At 45.5% G+C, this 22,675-nt stretch overlaps 1 protein-coding gene across 1 annotated transcript in view; it reads left to right on the top strand.

The window, feature by feature from the left end:
- The window catches only part of LOC144767949 (cell adhesion molecule CEACAM6-like), a 483,576-nt gene that overhangs the window by 143,483 nt on the left and 317,418 nt on the right, over positions 1 to 22,675 (top strand). The gene's annotated exons all lie outside the window — the stretch shown is intronic.

Raw genomic sequence — 22,675 nt, 5'->3', positions numbered from 1 at the left:
TCGCTCCTTCACCCCTGAGTCACCCACTTTACCTCCCATATGTACCACATCATGGGTACTAACAACATCCCTCCCCGAAACTGTTGGCATTGATGGTATTTGCCTAACTTCCGGGGGTTTAGGAGGCATAGGGTTTACAACTACCGGGTTACTCGAGTCATTATTTGCATTTCCCATTAGCCTATTACTAGAGCCTAGGGTACCCTCTAGATTACAAAGGTTCATCATAACCTTTGATTCAAAACTGGCTAATCTTTCCTCAATTTTTGTCAGCCTGTGGATGATAGGGGACAGAGATGATGTAATTAAATAACCCAGTTTTAACCATATAGCATCATTAGTTTTACCAGAGGGATCGCCTGACAGATCTAAAATCGGGTCACCGGTCATGTTTGGCAGTAAGTCCGCCGTTCTTAGAGGTGACGAAGATACGGTTCCGCCATGTTTGTTCGTCCTTTTGATTTTGGCAGGTTTCTGTCTCTGAGGGCCCCCTCCCCGCTTCCTTTTTTGTGGTGGGTCTGGAATCACAGCAGACGAGGTGAGTTCACCATGCGGGGCAGATCTTGTGGCGATGCGCGGTGGCGTTTTTTTTTCTGGATTATCTGTTGAAGAAATATTTTGTTTCCCCAGTTCACCTTTTGACCCCCACTGTACATCTGAGGTCTGTACATGTTTACTCCCTTAGCCATAGGTTCAATGTCTGTAACAAGAGAACGTTCAGGGGTACGAGCAAGAGCTAGGGCACCCAAAGATGAGCCTTTAGCCAGTTGTGAGTCAAGAGATAGACGACGCTCTGTCAAAGCTATCTCGTGGGCAAGGACCGAGCTAGCTCTAATCAAAAACTGGTCCAAAGACCCCACAATACTGCCAGGTGGCTGCCCGGTTTTTCCCTTGCCCTCACGTAAATTCATCTTCTCTGTGTCTCAACAGTTATACACAATTAATATGACAATTGGTGGATTCGCCTTCCCGATTGGTTACGCCTCTTCTAAAATAAACAACCATGTGCCTAGTTAGACTGACCTTATGATGACATCCAACTTAGAGACCTGGCCCGGCCCGGCCTCGTCCGGTCTCTAACGGTCTCTAACGGGCTCAAACGGGGCCCCCTGCGTGCCGGTTTGAGCGTACTACCTGGAGAGAGTGATGAGCAGTGATGTAGGCTGTGGCTCAGGTACGGGCAATTCTCACCAACTAGCCCCCTGGGACTCGCAGTCCTGCTCTGTGGCTCTGTGTCTCCTCCAAACGCGACGCGGCTCCCCAGTCAATGGGCAGGCCCACAAATTCTGGAGACCAAGTAGCCCAGTAATCGATTGTGGCAGGGAAAGAGGTGAAGTATTACAGCATCAGGCCCCAAATCACCACTGCAGAACCAATAGAAGCTGTTTTCACCGCCAAAGCAAGGCTGCAGACAAGACCAGGAAACGCGGTAAAAATGGCTCCAGGCACGAGATGTGGTTATATAATGTCTCTGTATACCAGAGATATCCTGTGGCGATCAGTTGTGGACCCCCACCTGGAGCATCCATAATACCATACTCGCTCCCCAAGGCAGCGCAGATAATGCGAAAGTAAAAAAGAGCAGCACCGGCGGCCTGCAATTCATGACGGCAGCACTCCTCAGCCCGGCCAGCTACACCGCCACGACAACTCATGCACCCCAGCACCTGGCAGCAGCACCCAGGCCACGGACCGTGCTTGGCCCGCCCCTGCCTTCACGAACACAGGCCCAGCACACGCCACGTCCCCACTCACCGTTGCCAGCACCAGGGGCATAAGCGCTGTCCTCTGCAGTTGGTCTTCTTCCCGCAGTGCTCAATCGTAGGGGGCCCTCTCACCGCACTCCACCGCCAAAGCTCTTAGAGGGATACGGAGCCAGCAGCAGCGTCCACCAGTACGTGATGTAACTTCTGGATACAACTCAACCAGTCTCACTGCAAGTGCCGGAAGAACCAGGTTTTAAGTTTTTTCCAGAATTCAAGATGGTGGGTCACTGCCCGAATTGTGATGGGGATGGAGTTCCATAAAGTGGAAGCATTCCAAGAGAACAGGCAGCCGCCCGTTCTCGTCCTCCTGATCTTAGGGACTTTGGCTTGGAGTTGATTGGACGATCTCAAGGTCCACGGTGGGCAGTAAAAGGACAACAGATTTTTTTGTATTTTGGGACCAGTGCCCCATAGAGATTTGTGTGCAATACACAACTCCTTAAATTGTACTCGTTCTGTGATGGGCAGCCAGTGCAGTCCCATCAGGGCCGGTTTAGCCGATACATTTCTGGGGATGTTGTGTAGAAACCTCGCTGCACAGTTCTGTACCACCTGCAACTTACTGGTGGTAGTCTTGGGGGCCCCCAAATATAGGGAGCTACAATAGTCCAGACGTGTCAGTATCAAGGATTGTACCAGTGTTCTGCATGCAGTGTCAGGGAGCAGAGGCAGTATTTTCCAAAGTTGTCTTAGAATGCCATAGCAAGTGGCCAAAACTTGTACAGCTTGGTGTTCAAGATTTAGAGAGGTATCAAGCCAGATTCTTAAGCTTTTGATTTGGTCTTTTGGTATGGGAGGTGTCCCTAGGCAGCTAGGCCATTGTATCAGGGGGGAGCTGTGGTGTCTATCCCCAAAGATCACAAGCTCTGTTTTCTCTCCGTTCAATTTTAGGAAGGAGCGATCCATCCATGCAGCCACTGTGTTCAGGCATGACTCTAAATCGACATCTGTCTTATTAGGGGGCCTGAGAGACAGAACAAGCTGCCTGTCATTCACAAACATCACTATCTGTACTCCATAAGGGAGGACAATGTCGGCCAAAGGTTTAAGACAGACAATAAAGAGGGTAGGGCTTAGAGAAGAGCCCTGGGGGACACCAAAGGTAAGTGGTATTGATCTTGAGGAGTAAATGCCATTGAAGACCTGGAAGGTTCTATCCTCAAAAAAAGATCTAAACCAATCAAGGGCTTTACCTGCCACTCCTACTGCTTTAAGTCTATCTAGTAACGTACTGTGATTTACCGTATCAAAAGCGAAGCTTAAATCAAGGAGGATAATCGCCACCGTCCCTCCCTGATTAAGCAGGAGACGTGCTTCCTCTATAACTGTGAGCAGGGCCGTTTCCGTCCCGTGATTAGGGCGGAAACCTGTCTGGGATTAGTGCAGGATCTCGTGTGATTCTAGGAAATTAGTGAGGTTTATATTGATGTGTTTCTCTAGAATTTTACTAGTCATGGGTAGTAAGGAGATTGGATGGTAATTGCTCCAAGCGTCTTGGTTAAGATTGTTTTTTTTAAGTAGCGCTTTGACCATTGCATGTTTCCATGTCTTGGGTACCTCGGAAGAATTAATGGAGGTGTTGAGAACATTAAGGGGGTAGGCAGAATAGCCCCTCCTACTTTCTTCAGTAGATGCACTGGGGCTGCGTCATGAGGGGAGCCTGTTTTAGTAGAGTTCCATAGATGGGTGAGCGTGGCAAGGTCCAGTAGGGGGGAAACCTCTAGAACCGCTGACTTCTCCACCACAGTCTTCATGGAGATATCTGCATTGCTAATTATAGAGAAAAGTAAAACATTTGATCAAAGTTGGTAAAAAATGTTAAAATATTTTAATGTTAATTAGTAATGTAAATTAATGTAATATATTTATAAAAATGTCTGTTAAATTACATTAAGAATAGTTTTATCAAGTTTAAATTTAACAATTACCAACTAAAATAAAATATATTTTTGGAATTATTCATTGATAATTATTAAAGTGATTGCATATAAGTAATTTAATAATTTTGTAATAGAAGGCATTGTTACATAATTTTTTTAACATAATAAATGTATTCAATATTTTAAGAAATACGTACCATCTTTATATATTTGTTTAACTTAAGATTATAATTATTTATATCTTCAACTATTTTAAACATTTTAATTTAAATCAACATTATATCCTAGAGGGTTAACATTTAAGCCCCTTCCGTCATTTTATTCTGTGGGAGGGTGTTGCATTTAACAGTAGTTGACCATGTTTGATGCTAAGGGTCTAATTACGATGTTGTTTGGAAAGGCTCCAAACAACATTCTGTTTTTCCTAACCCGTGTCGAAACCCATGTTTCCAAACGACTCGAAAAACATTTTCGCCTGCCCGATCACAATAGAAGGTAACTGTTCGGTCTTTCTGACTCAGTTCCGACTGGAATTCCGAGAGTCTGAGTCATTCGAAGCCAACTCGTACAGCTCTACCGACCGCGTTTCCGACCGGGTCAATACGATCTTGGATATGGACAGCCTATCTGACAGAGAACGGAGGCCCGCAGTTGGGCCCCGTGTAGTACCCATGGGTCCGCTTTTTACAACCATGCACAGTGTGCCACCTCTCTGTTTCAATGGGAGCCTGTGTTGTTGGTCGGAACACAGGCTCCCATTAAAGGCAATGGGAGTCTGACCGAATGGTGCTCAGAACCATCATAATCAGTCAGTCGGACACCCCGAACCCGACTCGGTCGGAATCGATTTCGACAAGTAGTTGGTCAGAATGCTTTCCGACTGACATCGTAATGAGGCCTTAAATGTACTACTTTTTTTCAGTAGTAGCTTACCAATGCAAATTAGGCCTCTCCTGATTATAAGAGGGTGGAGGCGTGTTAGTCTACAATTGTGAGTAACTTCATACTTATATTTTGTAAATAGCCAAAAGTAGCTAATTTACTCAAAATAGTACAAAAGAGTCAATTTAAGCTGTAAATTATACACAAATGTAACTTACCTTTATGGATAGTCTGTTACTGTCTGGAACCGGTGAACTAAATTTTACGGTCATCGTACAATTGCATCTCAAAAATGTGACATCCGGTCCATAATCACTGGAGCTAGCAAAATAATTCAAACAATTCTGCAATAAAGGTTGAAGGGTCTAGATGAAGAAGGACACCTCTGTGTCCCTCCAGGGCCCAAAATGTGCATACACGGGCTAACTAAAAGTTGAGTGGCCAGGATAGGTCACGGGTGAGACGGTGTGCAGTCAAAATATCGAGTTTTTATTTTCGAGTGGACAGAATATCGACTCCAGAATATCGAGATGGCAGTAATATCGAGGTAAGTAATATCGATGTCATTTTTATCGATTTCTATGTTTTTCTAAAAATATCGAAGTTAAAAATATCGAGTAATTTATATCGACTGTAAAAAATAGTTTTTTAGTATTAGTGAAAAATATCGAAAGTTAAAATATAGACTGTCAGAATATCGACTGTTATAATATCGAATGTCATAATATCGACTGTTATAATATCGAATATTCAAATGTAAACTGTTTATGATGTTACAATAGTTATTTTGTTGTTAAAATATATTTATAATTTAGTTATATTTGTGATATAAAATATATAAATATTTTAGTAAAAATGTAAAAAATATAGTTAAAAATGTATAATAATTTTTAGGAGTGGGTTGTGGGTTTTTAGGGGAATAGGGTGGGAAGTGTTTTAAAATATATATTAAATAATTTTGGTAAAATTGAAAATTTACTAAAATATAGTAAATATTATACAAAAATGTAAGGAAAAAAAATAAATATAGTTAAAATGTATATTAATTTTTAGGAGCGGGTTGTGGGTTTTTAGGGGAATAGGGTGGGAAGTGTTTTAAAATATATATTCACATTTTTGGTAAAACTAAAAAATTTAGCAAAATATTGGAAATATTTTTGTTTTAGGAGCGGGTTTTGGGTTTTTATGGGAATAGAGTGGGAAGTGTATAAAATATTTTTAATTTAAAATGTTCCAAATTATAATATTTGAAATTTGAAATTTTGTATTACTTTTTTTTACAAAAAAATTAGCGAATTAATTTGAATTATATTTTTTGTTTAAATATTTTACAATACATTTGCAAATTTTTTTCAATTTAAATTTAAAAAATATTTAAAAATTGAAATTGTTTACGGAAGTTAATTTTAAAATGTCTTTAAATCAAAATACATTTTAAAATTTAAATTTGTGTATGGAATATTTGGATTATTATTGGTTTTTGGTGTTATAGTGAAAGAGGGTTGGATTGTTTGTTAAACTTTATATATTTTACTTTTGATATTTAATGAAAAAAAAATTAGAAACACTTTTTACATTTGATTTTTTTTTTAAATTGAAAAAAATAAATTTGCAAATTTAATTAAATTTATTTGTTTATAGAATATAATTAAATTTAATTTTATAACACATTTACAATTTGAAATTGTGTATGGAAGTACATTTAAAAATGAATTTACATAAAATAAAAAATATATTTAAAATTTTAAATTTGTGTATGGAATATTTCGATTAATTTTGCTTTTTGGTATTATAGTGGAATAGGGTGGGATTGTTTGTTAATGTTTGTAAATATTAATTTAGATATTTAATTTAAAAAAATAAATTTAAATTTCCCCAAAAATTTGAATTTATAAATGTAATTAAATATTTAAATTTTATGATTAGTTTGTGTTTTTTATTGGGAATAGTTTGCTTAAAAATTTAGATAATTTATAATATTTGTTTACAAAATAATATAACTTATAAAACAAAATGTTGTAAATGTTTAAATGTTTAGTTTGGTATTAAAAAGATAAATTTTAGGCTTTGTTTTTGGGATTGAATGGAAATAGTGTGGTACAAAATAAAAATTGAGAAATAAATTATTCTATAACTAAAAAATATATGAAATTTTTTTAATGTCCAGCACATCCAAACAATTAATATTTAGTGCATTGGGAATAATATTTTTAAAGGTTTAAATGTCCAGCACGTTTATTGAGTTTATATTTGGTGGAGTGGAAATAGTAATTTATATTTGTTTAGTGTCCAGCATTTTCTCTGAATTTATATTTGGTGGAGTGGGAATAGTAATTTATATGGGTTTATTGTCCAGCACCTTCCCTGAGTTTATACTTGGTGGAGTGGGAATAGTAATTTATATGGGTTGAATGTCCATCACCTTCCCTGAGTTTATACTTGGTGGAGTGGGAATAGTAATTTATATGGTTTTAGTCTCCAGCACCTTCCCTGACTTTATACTTGGTGGAGTGGGAATAGTAAATTATATTGTTATAGTGTCCAGCACCTTTCCTGAGTTTATACTTGGTGGAGTGGGAATAGTAAGTTATATGGGCTTAGTGTCCAGCACCTTCCCTGACTTTATACTTGGTGGTGTGGGAATAGTAATTTATATGTGTTTAGTGTCCTGCACCTTCCCTAAGTTTATACTTGGTGGAGTGGGAATAGTAATTTATATGGGTTTCTTGTCTAGCACCTTCCCAGAGTTTACACTTAGGGGTCGATTCCGATCCGTTAAAATCACCGTCCGTACGACTCGCATCCGGAGCCGTTTCCGTACGACTCGTACGGACGCCGTACGACCGGACGTTTCCGATCCCGACCGGGCGACCCGGACGCCATTCGTACGGTCCACGTCGATTCGTACGGAAAAGCGTACGATCACCTACACACCGTACGGCGCGTAGCCCCCATGATCGCAGGGGTACGTGCTGTACCCCTGCAATCATGGGGGTACGTGTCGTACACCCAGCGTACATGGGGGGTACGTGCCGTACACCCAGCGTACCCCATGTACGCTTGGTGTACGGCAGGTACCCCCATGATCGCAGGGGTATGGCACGTACCCCGGCGATCATGGGGGGTACGTGCCGTACCCGGGGGGACGTTCCGTACCTGTTTCGGGGCGATCTCTGACTGTACGACAGTTTCCAGCTCCCGTAGAAAAAGGGTCGTACGGAGCGTACACAACACGGATCGTACTTGCCGGGTCATAAAAAGCAGCCGCGAAACGTATGAACGTCGCGTACAGCGGCTTCCGAGGGCGATTCGTACGGGAATTTCATTTGTACGGTCCCTGGTACGATTCGGACGGATAGCTGCATCGGGTGTGGATCGTACTATGTCGTTCGTACGGGGGCGGTTACGGGTACGATTCGTACGGAAAAAAATGCTCCGTACGACGATTCGGAGCGCTTTTTACCGGATCGGAATCGACCCCTTGGTGGATTGGGAATAGTAATTCATATGGGTTGAATGTCCAGCACCTTCCCTGAGTTTATACTTAGTGGAGTGGGAATAGTAATTTATTTGGTTTTAGTGTCCAGCACCTTCCCGGACTTTATACTTGGTGGAGTGGGAATAGTAAATTATATTGTTATAGAGTCCAGCACCTTTCTTGAGTTTATACTTGGTGGAGTGGGAATAGTAAGTTATATGGGTTTAGTGTCCAGCACCTTCTCTGACTTTATACTTGGTGGTGTGGGAATAGTAATTTATATATGTTTAGTGTCCAGCAACTTCCCTGAGTTTATACTTGGTGGAGTGGGAATAGTAATTTATATGGATTTAGTGTCCAGCACCTTCTCTGACTTTATACTACTTGGTGGAGTGGGAATAGTAATTTATATGGTTATAGTGTCCAGCACCTTCCCTGAGTTTATACTTGGTGGAGTGGGAATAGTAATTTATATGGTTACAGTGTCCAGCACCTTCCCTGAGTTTATACTTGGTGGAGTGGGAATAATAATTTATATGGGTTTATTGTCCGGCACCTTCACTGAGTTTATACTTGGTTAAGTGGGAATAGTAATTTATATGGGTTTATTGTCCAGCACCTTCCCTGAGTTTATACTTGGTGGAGTGGGAATAGTAAGGTATATGGGTTTAGTGTCCAGCACCTTCCCTGACTTTATACTTTGTGGTGTTGGAATAGTAATTTATATGTGTTTAGTGTCCAGCAACTTCCCTGAATTTATACTTGGTGGAGTGGGAATAATAATTTATATGGGTTTATTGTCCAGCACCATCCCTGAGTTTATATTTGGTGGAGTGGGAATAGTAATTTATATGGGTTTAGTGTCCAGCACCTTCTCTGACTTTATACTTGGTGGAGTATGAATAGTAATTTATATGGTTATAGTGTCCAGCACCTTTCCTGAGTTTATACTGGGTGAAGTGGGAATAGTAATTTGTAGGGTTTTATTGACCAGCACCTTCCCTGACTTTATACTTGGTGGAGTGGGAAAGGTAATTTATATGGTTACAGTGTCCAGCACCTTCCCTGAGTTTATACTTGGTGGAGTGGGAATAGTAATTTATATGGGTTTATTGTCCAGCACCTTCCCTGAGTTTATACTTGGTGGAGTGGGAATAGTAAGTTATATGGGTTTAGTGTCCAGCACCTTCCCTGACTTTTTACTAGGTGGTGTGGGAATAGTAATTTATATGTGTTTAGTGTCTAGCACCTTCCCTGAGTTTATACTTGCTGGAGTGGTAATAGTAATTTATATGGGTTTATTGTCCAGCACCATCCCTGAGTTTATACTTGGTGGAGTGGGAATAGTAATTTATATGGGTTTATTGTCCAGCACCTTCCCTGAGTTTATACTTGGTGGAGTGGGAATAGTAAGTTATATGGGTTTAGTGTCCAGCACCTTCCTGACTTTTTACTAGGTGGTGTGGGAATAGTAATTTATATGTGTTTAGTGTCTAGCACCTTCCCTGAGTTTATACTTGCTGGAGTGGTAATAGTAATTTATATGGGTTTATTGTCCAGCACCATCCCTGAGTTTATACTTGGTGGAGTGGGAATAGTAATTTATATGGGTTTAGTGTACAGCACCTTCTCTGACTTTATACTTGGTGGAGTGGGAATAGTAATTTATATGGTTATAGTGTCCAGCACCTATCCTGAGTTTATACTTGGTGAAGTGGGAATAGTAATTTGTAGGGTTTCATTGACCAGCACCTTCCCTGAATTTATACTTGGTGGAGTGGGAATAGTAATATATATGGTTACAGTGTCCAGCACCTTCCCTGAGTTTATACTTGGTGGAGTGGGAATAGTAATTTATATGGGTTTATTGTCCAGCACCTTCCCTGAGTTTATACTTGGTGGAGTGGGAATAGTAAGTTATATGGGTTTAGTGTCCAGCACCTTCCCTGACTTTATACTAGGTGGTGTGGGAATATTAATTTATATGTGTTTAGTGTCTAGCACCTTCCCTGAGTTTATACTTGGTGGAGTGGAAATAGTAATTTATATGGGTTGAATGTACAGCACCTTCCCTGAGTTTATACTCGGTGGAGTGGGAATAGTAATTTATATGGGTTTAGTGTCCAGCATCTTCCCTGAGTTTATACTTGGTGGAGTGGGATTAAAATATTATATGGTTATAGTGTCCAGCACCTTTCCTGAGTTTATACTTGGTGGAGTGGGAATAGTAATTTATATGGGTTTAGTGTCCAGCACCTTCCCTGACTTTACACTTGGTGGAGTGGGAATAGTAATTTATATGGGTTTAGTGTCCAGCATCTTCCCTGACTTTATACTTAGTGGAGTGGGAATAGTACTTTTTATGGGTTTACTGTCCAGTACCTTTTGTGAGTTTATAATTGGTATAGTGGGAATAGCAAAACATTTGTAGAAAAATAATTTTTTGTTAGTAGAATACTATAATAATAATTTTTATCAAAATATAAAAACTATAGTAGTAATTATAATTATTGTTAGTGTAGTAATACATTGATACATAAATTCTAATAATTATGAAATTAAAAATGTTATCACAAATTAATAACATTAATATTTAATTAATATTTATTTTGAATATTAAAAAGTATACACACACAGGCCTCGATTCCGATCCGGTAAAATATTCCGCCATACGATTCGTATTCGTATCCGAATCCGTACGAATGGGAAATTACCGTCCGACCTGCGAATTCTGATCCATTTCCGTCGAATGCCGTACGAATATCAGCGAACCGTACGAAACACAGTCGATGACCCGTACGAATAAGCAGCGGGAATCCTACCGTACAAATCGTAACCAGGCCGTACAAACACACTAGTACGATCCTGTACGAGAAGCCTGTCCGCGATTCGTACGGCCCAAAGTTTTCGCGCATGAAGAATGATTCGTACGGGAATATTCACCTCACAGCAAGCAGCATCAACACATACCACACGTGTACCCCTCGCTCAAGCCTACGCGAACCCCCCTACCCGCCAACGGCCCATACAAGTCGATCGCACGCACAAGTACGACACGCACACCCCCCAACAAGCCTACCCCATATAACACACACACCACCAATCCAAAACAAGCCACACCCACTATTTGACCAATAAAAGGGTCCACACATACAACCCATCATATTTTGCAACATACCCATTATTGCGAAGACACAGAGAGCACACCAACATTTGCAGCCACACACCTTCACACATACACCCTATCTCATCTACACCCACGCCACCCCCTTCACAATCAGACCCACACACCCTCATCCATACACACCATCACCCCCTCAATCACATACACCCCACATCATGACCACACCCAAGAATCCAAAGTTCACTAACCCGGAGAATGAGATACTTACAGATGAAGTCATCAGAGTCGAGCCACAGCTGTTTGGCGCATTGGTCAGACAGACCAGCATGGCTGAAAAAACACGCCTGTGGGAGAGGATCGTAGACTGGGTCAATGCTGTTGCACCCATCAGGCGCACCAGGGGGGAATGCCAGTGCAGGTGGTATGATCTGCGGAGGATGGTCAAGAAGAAGATGGACCAGGACTACCCCTCTGCACACTTCACTGGAGGTGGTGGTCCCCGCAGACCTCCTATATACCATCTCTGGGAGGAGAAAGTCAAGGCCCTGCTGCCACCGGTGGAAGTACATGGAATTGAAGGAGCCGTTGAGTCTGGTGAGTGTACAAAAAAAACATGTTACATGGGTGGACTTACAACAGTGCCCAGCAGCATGGGGTGGGTGGCCATGAGTCCCAGCAGGACACAACAAAATGGGGTTTGTTGCAAGGGGGAGGCTCAAAGGGTGGAAGGTGGAGTGTAGGAGGCTGCTCTCATCCCATATGTCCCAGGGACACACCCCCGCACCATGCCCAATGCACAGGGATAGGGAAATATCACACAAGATAGTAGACCACAGCTTCTAAACAATTTCATGTTGCTGACACACCTTCCAGAGATGCATCTTTTTTTGACACAGTAAGGCAGTGTAGCAAGGGAGCGAGTTCAAACAACCTGTCTCCCTCCCTCCCTCTGTCTCCCTCCCTCCCTCTGTCTCCCTCCCTCCCTCTGACTCCCTCTATCCCTGTCTCCCTCTCCCTCTGTCGCCCTCTCCCTCTGTCTCCCTCCCTCTGTCTACCTCCCTCCCTCTGTCTCCCTCCCTCCCTCCCTCTGATTCCCTCCATCCCTCCCTCCCTCTCCCTCTGTCAGCCTCTCCCTCTGTCTCCCTCCCTCTGTCTCCCTCCCTCTGTCTCTCTCCCTCTGTCTCCCTCCCTCTATCCCTGTCTCCCTCTCCCTCTGTCGCCCTCTCCCTCTGTCTGTCTCCCTCCCTCCCTCCCTCTGTCTCCCTCCCTCCGACTCCCTCTCTCCCTCTGTCTCCCTCCCTCTGTCTCCCTCCCTCTATCCCTGTCTCCCTCTCCCTCTGTTGCCCTCTCGCTCTGTCTCCCTCCCTCTTTCTCCCTCCCTCCCTCTGTCTCCCTCCCTCCCTCTGACTCCCTCCATCCCTGTCACCCTCTCCCTCTGTCTCCCTCCTTCTGTCTCCCTCCCTCCCTCCCTCTGTGCCCCTCCCTCCCTTTGTATCCATCCCTCAGTGTTCCTCCCTCTGTCACCTCACCCCAGCTCCCTGGGCACACACACAGTTGCACCCAAGCACTGCACAGGCCTTACAAAGACCATAGAGCAGAATGTTTAGGGATGTCTCCTAATTACCAGCAGTCATCTACTAAGTGCCTGCAACACAACCACCATATGCATGTGACACTGTACTGTGTCTGGACACACATTTTGGAAAGCTCTGTAGTACACAATGGGCACAGGTGTAGGCAGCACAAGTCTCTCCTGTGATCACTGCAAACACAAACACCAGGACAAGGTCACACATCCTGTGCAGGAACACACAACCACGATTATGCCAGCATGCTACATGAGGGGACAGCCAACGATGGACGCTTGCAAATCACACGCAAACTACTAGTATGGCCTGTCATACATCCCCCTTACAGAAAGTCATCCCCTGGGGACAGGCAATGGAGTGCAACACTGTTCCAATTGTCATGTACCACGACTAAACACGCACTCATATGAATACGCATACAACTTTTACATGCACATTGCAGATGCACCAGTCCATTGCGCCTCTCACACAATGCACGTGCCCCATCTCATGAACGTTGTAGATGCACTTAAGTACCAACATGGACATGGGTATTGACAAGGTGATGCGTCTTTGAGAAGTGCCACGTTCCAAAGCCATGATCTAGAAGTGTGTGTACAGGTCCAGGGGTGTTGGCATTGTTTGGCCATCACGGAACAGCAACACCTATCCAAAGTAGAAGATGGTATGCAATTTAATGATGCTCTGTCTCTTACATGAACATGCTGCATCTAAACTCTGTGCATGCTTGACGCAGACATAAGGATTAACACCGTATCCTGGTTGTTGCGTGAACCTGAGCACTGCTGTATATGTGTTGTGCCGGCAAGACAAGACACAGCAATGGCTGTGTCAGTCATTGTCAAGAGAATGGAAGAAGGAAAATACCCCAGAGTACATGTCAATTTACTACCACTACATACACAACTGAACAATGACAACAATGTAAAGCTTGTGGAACTGTGATGCTGATAATGGATAACTAATTAAGATGTCACTTGATAGTGCGTTAACAGTGTCTGTCTCTCCCACACACAGGGCAACGTGTGGAGCCCCCCCCAACCAGGGGGGAGAAGGATCCCAGTCCCAGGCTCAGCAGGACCCAGACCCCACCGACAGCGACGCCACTCAACGCACTGTGGATGACCCCAACCAACCTGACTCCTCTGGATCCCAAACCCCTGCAGCAACTGTACCAGCTACATCTCTGCCAACCACCGGAACCATTCCCACCACATCCCAGCAGACAGGTCAGAGCCCTGCCCATGATCCACCAGAGAGCCTGTCTGAAAATGAGGGACACCCTTTGTCGGGCGCCCCTGAGGTGGCAGACAACCTCCACCCTGCCAGCACTCGGGGGGCCCATCGATCGGATGTGCCCACAAGCGCAGGCCGTGCTCGTGTGGGTCAGGGTGGTGGGAGTGGCGCAAGGCGGAGGCGAGAATCTGGCCAGTCAGCTGCCTGAACTGACTAACATCCTGGAGGCATACCGGCGGGACACCAGGGAGGTAAGCCAGCTTGCGGAGGCCCTCAACCAGGAGAAACAACAGCAGGCAGAGCAAATAGCCAGGCAAGACCTACATTATGGACGGGTGGAGGAAAGTCTGGCTCAGCTCTTGACGGTGCATCGGGAAATGAGCCAATCTCTGTCAGATAGCTGCCAACATGCAGCACCCTCCATGTGTCACAAGGCCAGCAACATCAAGGCAAAGTGCAACACCAGCCACAGGGAGGGAGGAGGAGGAGGAACTGTCTGACGTAGCGTTCCATGCATCGTCCATGCCTGCACGTGAGGGTCCCCCAAGGAAGGTGGGTCGTCCACGGCTAAGACGTTGAGAGGCAGTGGGCCATGCACAACTCCCAGGACACTGGACCTGGCATATTGCCCTTGAGTGCAACAGCATCACCTATGAGACTCTCTCACATGGACTTGCTGGTCACAGTCTGCCCAATGATGCCAAGCACTGTGGCCTGGACTCTGTTGACTGAAACTGTAAGGCATCTCATCTCCAGCAGTGAACTTTGGATTCCACCCCTTTCTGTACAGCACCTATTCACGTTTCCTGCACAAGATGACCCAATAAATATTCTAAACATCATACGCATTTGGTGAGTTATCTTTTACCCACAGCATAAAATGATATGTGTGTGCAAATGTATGAAATGCAAGGGTATCCAACAAACTGCAGCCATCTACACACTTGGATCAGAATCTGGGTGAGGACACACATCGTTCACAAATTCCTAACAACTAGATACATGGATAGAAAGACACACCTGTGTGGGATAGTAAATGCTGGAGGGGGGGGTTAGATCACAAAACTGCTATAACAGCCAGGCCCAGGAGAGTCACTTTGAGGTGTACAGATCAGTGTGACAAAACTAGTTGTCCACGTAGGGAGTACCTACATCTGTGTCCTCAGGTATGTGAACTATCATCAGCATGATGAAGTCCTGTGGATGTGAGGAATGGTGCACAGGACAAGGGTGGCAGGACAGACCATGGGCAATGGGCTGTAGCACTCTACACAAGCACACCTGATTAGGTGACCTCCCCCTATGGAGCTACAAGTACTATACTCCTGTTATGGGTGAAACACATACAGAACAACTACCCACGTCTGACAATTATCTACACCAGAAAGGGCAATTCACACCACACCCAAGAGACGTGGTCATGGTGTGTGTCCCCTGTGGCTACTTGACTGACTGTGACAGCTATGTTGAAGTGGTGTGACCAGGTCGTGTACTGCCACGTGACTGTAAGCAAGCGGATTTTTGCTGCTGTGGTGTTGACAAGGTAACACTGTACAATATTGTGCCTATGAAAGGTGTGTGTGTGCTGTATAAGGCACATGACCTGGTGGTACGTAGAGCCAATGTCATGTGAATCAGCATAGTCTTGCCAGTATGTGTTGCACACATAGGCATAGAAGTTGTAATGGCTGAGTTTGAGGCATCGTGATACCAGGAGGATGATTGTCTGGTGTTTTCTGTGTGTAGGGTGGCAGGAGCATGCTCTACAAATGGATGGAAGGAGGGTTATCCTGTAGGCGTGTGTGTTCCTGGATAGTGTGCGCTGCATTGTGGCTGTGTATGCAGCAGCAGGAATGAGTGAAGACATGACGGCAGGGGGTGTGACAACTTGCAAAACAAGCACATACCACAAGGGCATGGCAAGCCACAAAGTGACATGTGTATGTGAAGGCAGGAGTGCCTGCCTCACTCAGGGTCACTGCAAATAAAATGACACAGTAATCACCACAGATCACAGTCACTGGATCAGGCCCCTTACGGACAAGTGGGGCACAGGACACACAGCGTCAGCAGGTGTAGACTACAGCTAGTGTGTTCAAAGCTAAACAGCAGCTACACAGCCATCTACCTCACACACAATATAGTATTTTAGCCTTCACCAACACCATGCATGTAGTCACTGTACACGTAAACACATAACAAGCATAAGCTTACCTCATGCCATATAGTATACATGCACATTAGAAGGACATGTGCGTTGACATCAAGGCGGCACAATATTCAGTTGAAATCACACGTCATGCACAACATGATGATTTACCTTGTGAGCCCATGAAGCATTATCAAACATACATGGGCATTGGCATTGGCAAGAAGTCCCAATAAGACTATGAATGATGTCACCTGTAATGCAGCAGTACTATTAGCTACAAGCCTGTCAGGGACTGGCCGTACCTTTCTTCATCAGAGTGGTGTGATGCTCAAAGGGTTCCACCTCCAAATAGCCCCTTGGTCTGAGTACAAATGACAGACACAAAATGGTGATCAGGCGAGGGAAGGAGAGGATGGGAACTGCAGGGAGGAAGATCTGAAACAGAGGCAAATAACCATTAGGAGTACATTCTGATGTCACTGACACTACAAAAACCTCATTAGATACACTGTACCAGTCACACCTGTGAAGTGTAACGACTGGAGCCAATTTGAGATTACTCATCATGCTATCAAATGAGATCCGATGCTATGACACGGACACATAAAACCTAGGACAGGCTGTCATCCATTTGAGTCTTGTGTAACGCTCACAAGTCAGCTACCATGCAATGAGATCTATGTGGATAAAAACGAATTCACTGTCTCTGATGATGTGGACCCTACAAACAAATTAAAACATATGGCAATGCTACTTACGCAAAGTGTAATATCTGTATTTGATTATGTGTTCCCATAAGGGCCATGTAGGCAAACTTGACATCACCCACAACAGCTGTAACAATCACATATGATGAGGAAGCTAATGAGCTACATTCAATGAAGGCACTCTGTAGCCAGTCTTTTGAGCCATCAACTTTGCATTACTATGCTAAACATGACAAGCAGGTTGAAGAAAACTCTACTGCAAGTGATGTTGATCCAAGCCACATAATGATACCCTACCATTGCACATAAATGCTGCACGGGACAAGAGAATCATGTGATTGACCGCACTCCACTGGTGCAACACAATAATTCACATATGCATCATCCCAACATTGTCATGTCTAATGCTAAACATGCATGGCATCATGTGAATCAAAACAGAACTGCTACTCACTGTGAAGGCTGGCGTAGCAGTATTCGCAACCTGCACTGAGGTAACGACATGACAGTGACATGACATACTGCAACAAGGGGTAATGCATCCATGTAAACAGAATCACAGGACAGTTGTCTTAACATGTGGAACATACACGGGGCCAAACCTACACGACATGGTTTAGTGGTAAACAAACTGGACTGGCCCACAAGGTGGATATGAGGAACCAGACACATTCTAATGCACACAGTGAGGCTGCAATCCCCCACAGAGTCCGTGGTTGTGACCTCTGACACAATGTCGAACCATGGTATATGCAATGTTGCAGTGTCAATGTCTACACACATTGATGCATTCACCAGAGTCTCAAACTACAACAGATGACTGTCAGATGGGGTGACTATCCTGTCATGGTAGTGGGCATACATGTAATAAGTAACATTATGTTGTTGCATGTATGCATGGTCTCACTACATGCGCATGAACATGTACCACACATTTCAAACCATACCAACGCTAAACAGCCTCATATGAGTCCTTACCCAAATTGACTTCGCCACATGTCCATGCATGCTCCGTTGATTCGGCTGACGTTGCAATCATGATGAGCAATAGCAGGCTGACCACGATGACCCCAACGGACAACAGGCAGGGCGAGCTGGGGATGAGAGGCACACAAGGGGTCAAGTTGAGTATTATGTCATTCTGACATTGTCCTGTTGAATAGCCTGATGTTGTAGTACACCTGTACATTACAAGTACAGAGATAGCACGTATGTGTGTTGCATTACATCTGCACCTGTGTGACACTGAGCAACAAACATCCAAGTGACATTGCAGACATTCTGTTGCATACACAGCATGCTACCCATGCAACTCTATAGTACATGTTTTACAAAAAAGCAGCTATGACTCACCATTATGAAAAGAAGTTGCGGATGAGGTTACTCCGGATATCATCATCATCCTCCTCGTCACTGGCATCCTGGGCAAGGCCATCATCCTCAACGGGTGGATGTTCCAGCTCATCAGGATCAAGGTAGAGTGGCACGGCCTTCTCCACTGCCATGTTGTGTAGCATGCAGCACACGGTGAAGATGTCACACACCTTGCGTGGGCTGTATTGGAGGGCTCCGCCTGTCTTGTCCAGGCACCTGAACCGGCTCTTCAGGAGTCCAAATGTTCGCTCGATCACCCGCCTGGTCTTCCCATTGAGCATTGTTGTACCACTGGTCTGCAGCTGTGCTGGGGTTGCGTAGCGGAGTCATTAGCCGCGGCATGTTTGGATATCCTGCGTCTCCTGCAAATTGACATAATGGAAATGAGTATGTAATATGATGCAGTTCATGAAGTTGTGACATACTGACATACATAGCTGACAGAGTTTACTCACCAACAAGACGTGCAGCTGCAGCATCATCTGTGGTACCCTGATACGCCTCATGATGAAAGCATTGTCGCACGATCCTGGAAAACGTGCTGAAACATGTGAGATAATCATGTTGGCAAGACACACCACCAGGTCATTTATCGAGTGGTAGTGTTTCCTGTTGCGATACGCTTGCTCCTGAGCCTGTGGTGGCACCAGAGTAACATGTGTACCATCAATTGCACCAATTACATGTGGCATGCGTCCCAGGGCATAAAATTCCCCCTTGACATCTGTCAACTGTTCTGGAGTAGGGTATGTAATGAATTCATCAAGGTGGAGCAACATAGCTGCCAATACATCCGTCAATACACGGCTTAACATTGTCTGAGACATCCCTCCCACATCAGCTATGGTAAATTGGAAGGTACCTGTGGCAAAGAAATGTAGGGCTGCCATCACCTTTACCTTGGGTGTCAGCGCAGTTGGATACCTGTGTCGTGGTTGCAGGTGAACATCCAGCCTGTCCGTCAGGTCCTTGATCAACTGGGCGTTTGACCCAGGGTGGTGGCAGCACCTTGTGATCGCGCTTGGGACTGGCGATAGCAGACTGCGAGTGATCTCTTCTGCCACGCGCTTCACGCTGCAATTCTCACTTGACCCTTTTTAACAAAATCTATTTTAAATACTCCAATTGATTACTAATTGTGTACTGTATTTTTTAAATCATTTTTGTGTACCGCTGTGTGCGCTGCTTACCGGTCCCCCTGGGCCCCGTTCCACCGCGGCTTGCTTGTGCCGTTTGACGTGGAGGGCTAGGTCGGGCGCCATCTTGGGCGGTCCCGGACCCCGGCTGGGCTCGAGTTAGCGGTCCAGCTCGGGGAGGGGCCTGGGCTACAAATAGATCTGAATTTAGCGTGTTAGTGCGTTTGACCAGGGTGGTGGCAGCACCTTGTGATCGCGCTTGGGACTGGCGATAGCAGACTGCGAGTGATCTCTTCTGACACGCGCTTCACGCTGCAATTCTCACTTGACCCTTTTTAACAAAATCTATTTTAAATACTCCAATTGATTACTAATTGTGTACTGTATTTTTTAAATCATTTTTGTGTACCGCTGTGTGCGCTGCTTACCGGTCCCCCTGGGCCCCGTTCCACCGCGGCTTGCTTGTGCCGTTTGACGTGGAGGGCTAGGTCGGGCGCCATCTTGGGCGGTCCCGGACCCCGGCTGGGCTCGAGTTAGCGGTCCAGCTCGGGGAGGGGCCTGGGCCACAAATAGATCTGAATTTAGCGTGTTAGTGCGTTTGACCAGGGTGGTGGCAGCACCTTGTGATCGCGCTTGGGACTGGCGATAGCAGACTGCGAGTGATCTCTTCTGCCACGCGCTTCACGCTGCAATTCTCACTTGACCCTTTTTAACAAAATCTATTTTAAATACTCCAATTGATTACTAATTGTGTACTGTATTTTTTAAATCATGTTTGTGTACCGCTGTGTGCGCTGCTTACCGGTCCCCCTGGGCCCCGTTCCACCGCGGCTTGCTTGTGCCGTTTGACGTGGAGGGCTAGGTCGGGCGCCATCTTGGGCGGTCCCGGACCCCGGCTGGGCTCGAGTTAGCGGTCCAGCTCGGGGAGGGGCCTGGGCTACAAATAGATCTGAATTTAGCGTGTTAGTGCGTTTGACCAGGGTGGTGGCAGCACCTTGTGATCGCGCTTGGGACTGGCGATAGCAGACTGCGAGTGATCTCTTCTGCCACGCGCTTCACGCTGCAATTCTCACTTGACCCTTTTTAACAAAATCTATTTTAAATACTCCAATTGATTACTAATTGTGTACTGTATTTTTTAAATCATTTTTGTGTACCACTGTGTGCGCTGCTTACCGATCCCCCTGGGCCCCGTTCCACCGCGGCTTGCTTGTGCCGTTTGACGTGGAGGGCTAGGTCGGGCGCCATCTTGGGCGGTCCCGGACCCCGGCTGGGCTCGAGTTAGCGGTCCAGCTTGGGGAGGGGCCTGGGCTACAAATAGGGATGTGTCCCAGAGCACGCAGCGGTCTCGCGCAGCGGGCGCGCCGTCTGCGCGCTGAAGGAGTGCCAAAGGAGGGCCCGTCTGTGCCCGTCCGTGCCTCGGCCGGGCCCAGGGCCAGCCATCCATCCTCCCTTCCACACGACCGAGATGGCCCACATAGATTTATCTACTCCTGCTCTGCCCTCCTTAATCTAGCTCCCCCGGCGGCGCAAAGCTGCTGTTATCGAAGAGGACCTGAGCTTATCGGAACGCTATGCCCGAGATGTGGCTTCTCTTCCCAGCTCACACTTCCTCTGCGTGTAGGTGCAAACTTGGATCACACGATAACTATAAGAGCTGGTCTAGTTAATGCCAGATCCATGGTGAAACATGCAGCTGACATTTTTGATCTCTTAACAGAGGGTCAGCTTGAGATACTTTTCATCACGGAGACATGGCTTAATCACTCCTGCACCCCGATCATTGAACTGGCCGTCCCGAGAGGTTTTAGGATTGCTAGGGCTGACCGTCCTTTGGGCAGAGGCGGAGGTACAGCAATAATATTTAAAGAAGATTGGGACTTTACCTCCGAACAACTGACAGGGGGGTGGAGGGCGAAATCCTTCATTTTTCCTTTGTTATTAGCCCTCATTTTACGCTAGGGGTTCCCTAGTCTATAGGCCCCCAGGGCCTGCCCTACACTTCCTTGAGACACTGGAAGATTGCATTGTGCCTCGGGCCCTGAGTTTTCCCAGATTTCTTTTGCTCTGCGACTTCAATATTCATGTTGATAAACTTGGCGCCTTGGAATCGCGCCGACTTGAAGAGGTCCTGCATTTGTCACAGCTCAAGCAATGGGTGTCGTCTCCAACTCATTCCGGGGGTCACCTCCTTGACTTAGTGTGCTCTAACTTCCCTATTAAATTATCAGGCCCGGAAAAAGTTACCTGGTCCGATCATGACCTGATCAGGTTTTCATGGGAGGTGGGCAGAGTGGGCAGACTAGCTTCTTCACCCCCCACCATCCACCCTCAGAAGATTAACCTGGCCAGGTTTGACCAAGAATCATAGAAAACTCACCAGCCCCTTTCATATGAGCTGGATATGGCGGTCGATGATTTCAATGGGTGGGTGCAACAGGCGGCTAATGCGTCTACCAAACATGCTACCGTTCCCAGACCTCGTCATTTCCCCTCTCAGCCCTGGTATTCACACGAGTTAAGGGAGCAAAAACTGGGTTGCAAAAAACTGGAGCGAGTCTGGAGGCGTGTTTATAGCTTGGACGCAAAGGTCGCCCTGCGCACTGCCCAAAAGAAATACTACGCCGATATTAAAATTGCTAAAGGACTATACTATGCAGGTCGAATAGCTAAAGCGGAGAATAACAGTACAGAAATTTTCTCTATTGGTAAAAGCTTCGTATGCCCCGCAGCAGAAACCTCCACCCTTCCATCCTGTAAGGAATGGTGTGATGTTTTGTCGCACTTTTTTTCAGATAAGATAGCTAAGATTCAGCAAGGTTTCACTTCTATATCTGATAATCCAGGACCTAACATCCCCTGTTTGCCTGATCCCTCTGACATCCAACAGCTCGTTAACTTTGAGATGGTAACTGAGGATGATGTTTTGCCTCTCCTAGAGGGCCTTAAATCAGGGTCTCCCGCCGATCCGTGCCCGGCGCGGGTTTTGGCGGAAGTGGCTGGCACTGTCTGTGGGAAGGTTACCCAGATCATAAACCTCTCTCTTTCCTCGGCGGTAGTTCCTGCCATGTGGAAACAGGCTAAGCTTTTGCCACTTCTGAAGAAACCAGGCCTTGATGTATCGGTCTCCGGGAACTACCGACCCATCTCTCTTCTCCCTGCCTTAACCAAAATCTGTGAAAAAATGGCCCTCCGGCAACTAGATAAATTTATAGAATCTTCCAATGCCCTGCACCCTGCCCAGTCGGGCTTCAGAGCCGCTTATAGCACTGAAACGGCCCTGGTAGAGATGACGGAGTCAATCAGGGAGTGTCTGGACGGGGGCGGCAGAGCAGTCCTAATTTTATTGGA

This window comes from Lissotriton helveticus, chromosome 7 (assembly GCF_964261635.1).
Source record: "Lissotriton helveticus chromosome 7, aLisHel1.1, whole genome shotgun sequence".
In the NCBI taxonomy this organism is placed as follows: Eukaryota; Metazoa; Chordata; class Amphibia; order Caudata; family Salamandridae; genus Lissotriton; species Lissotriton helveticus.
The sequence above is the reverse complement of the archived record's forward strand: the minus strand, read 5'-3'. Positions and strand labels throughout refer to the sequence as shown.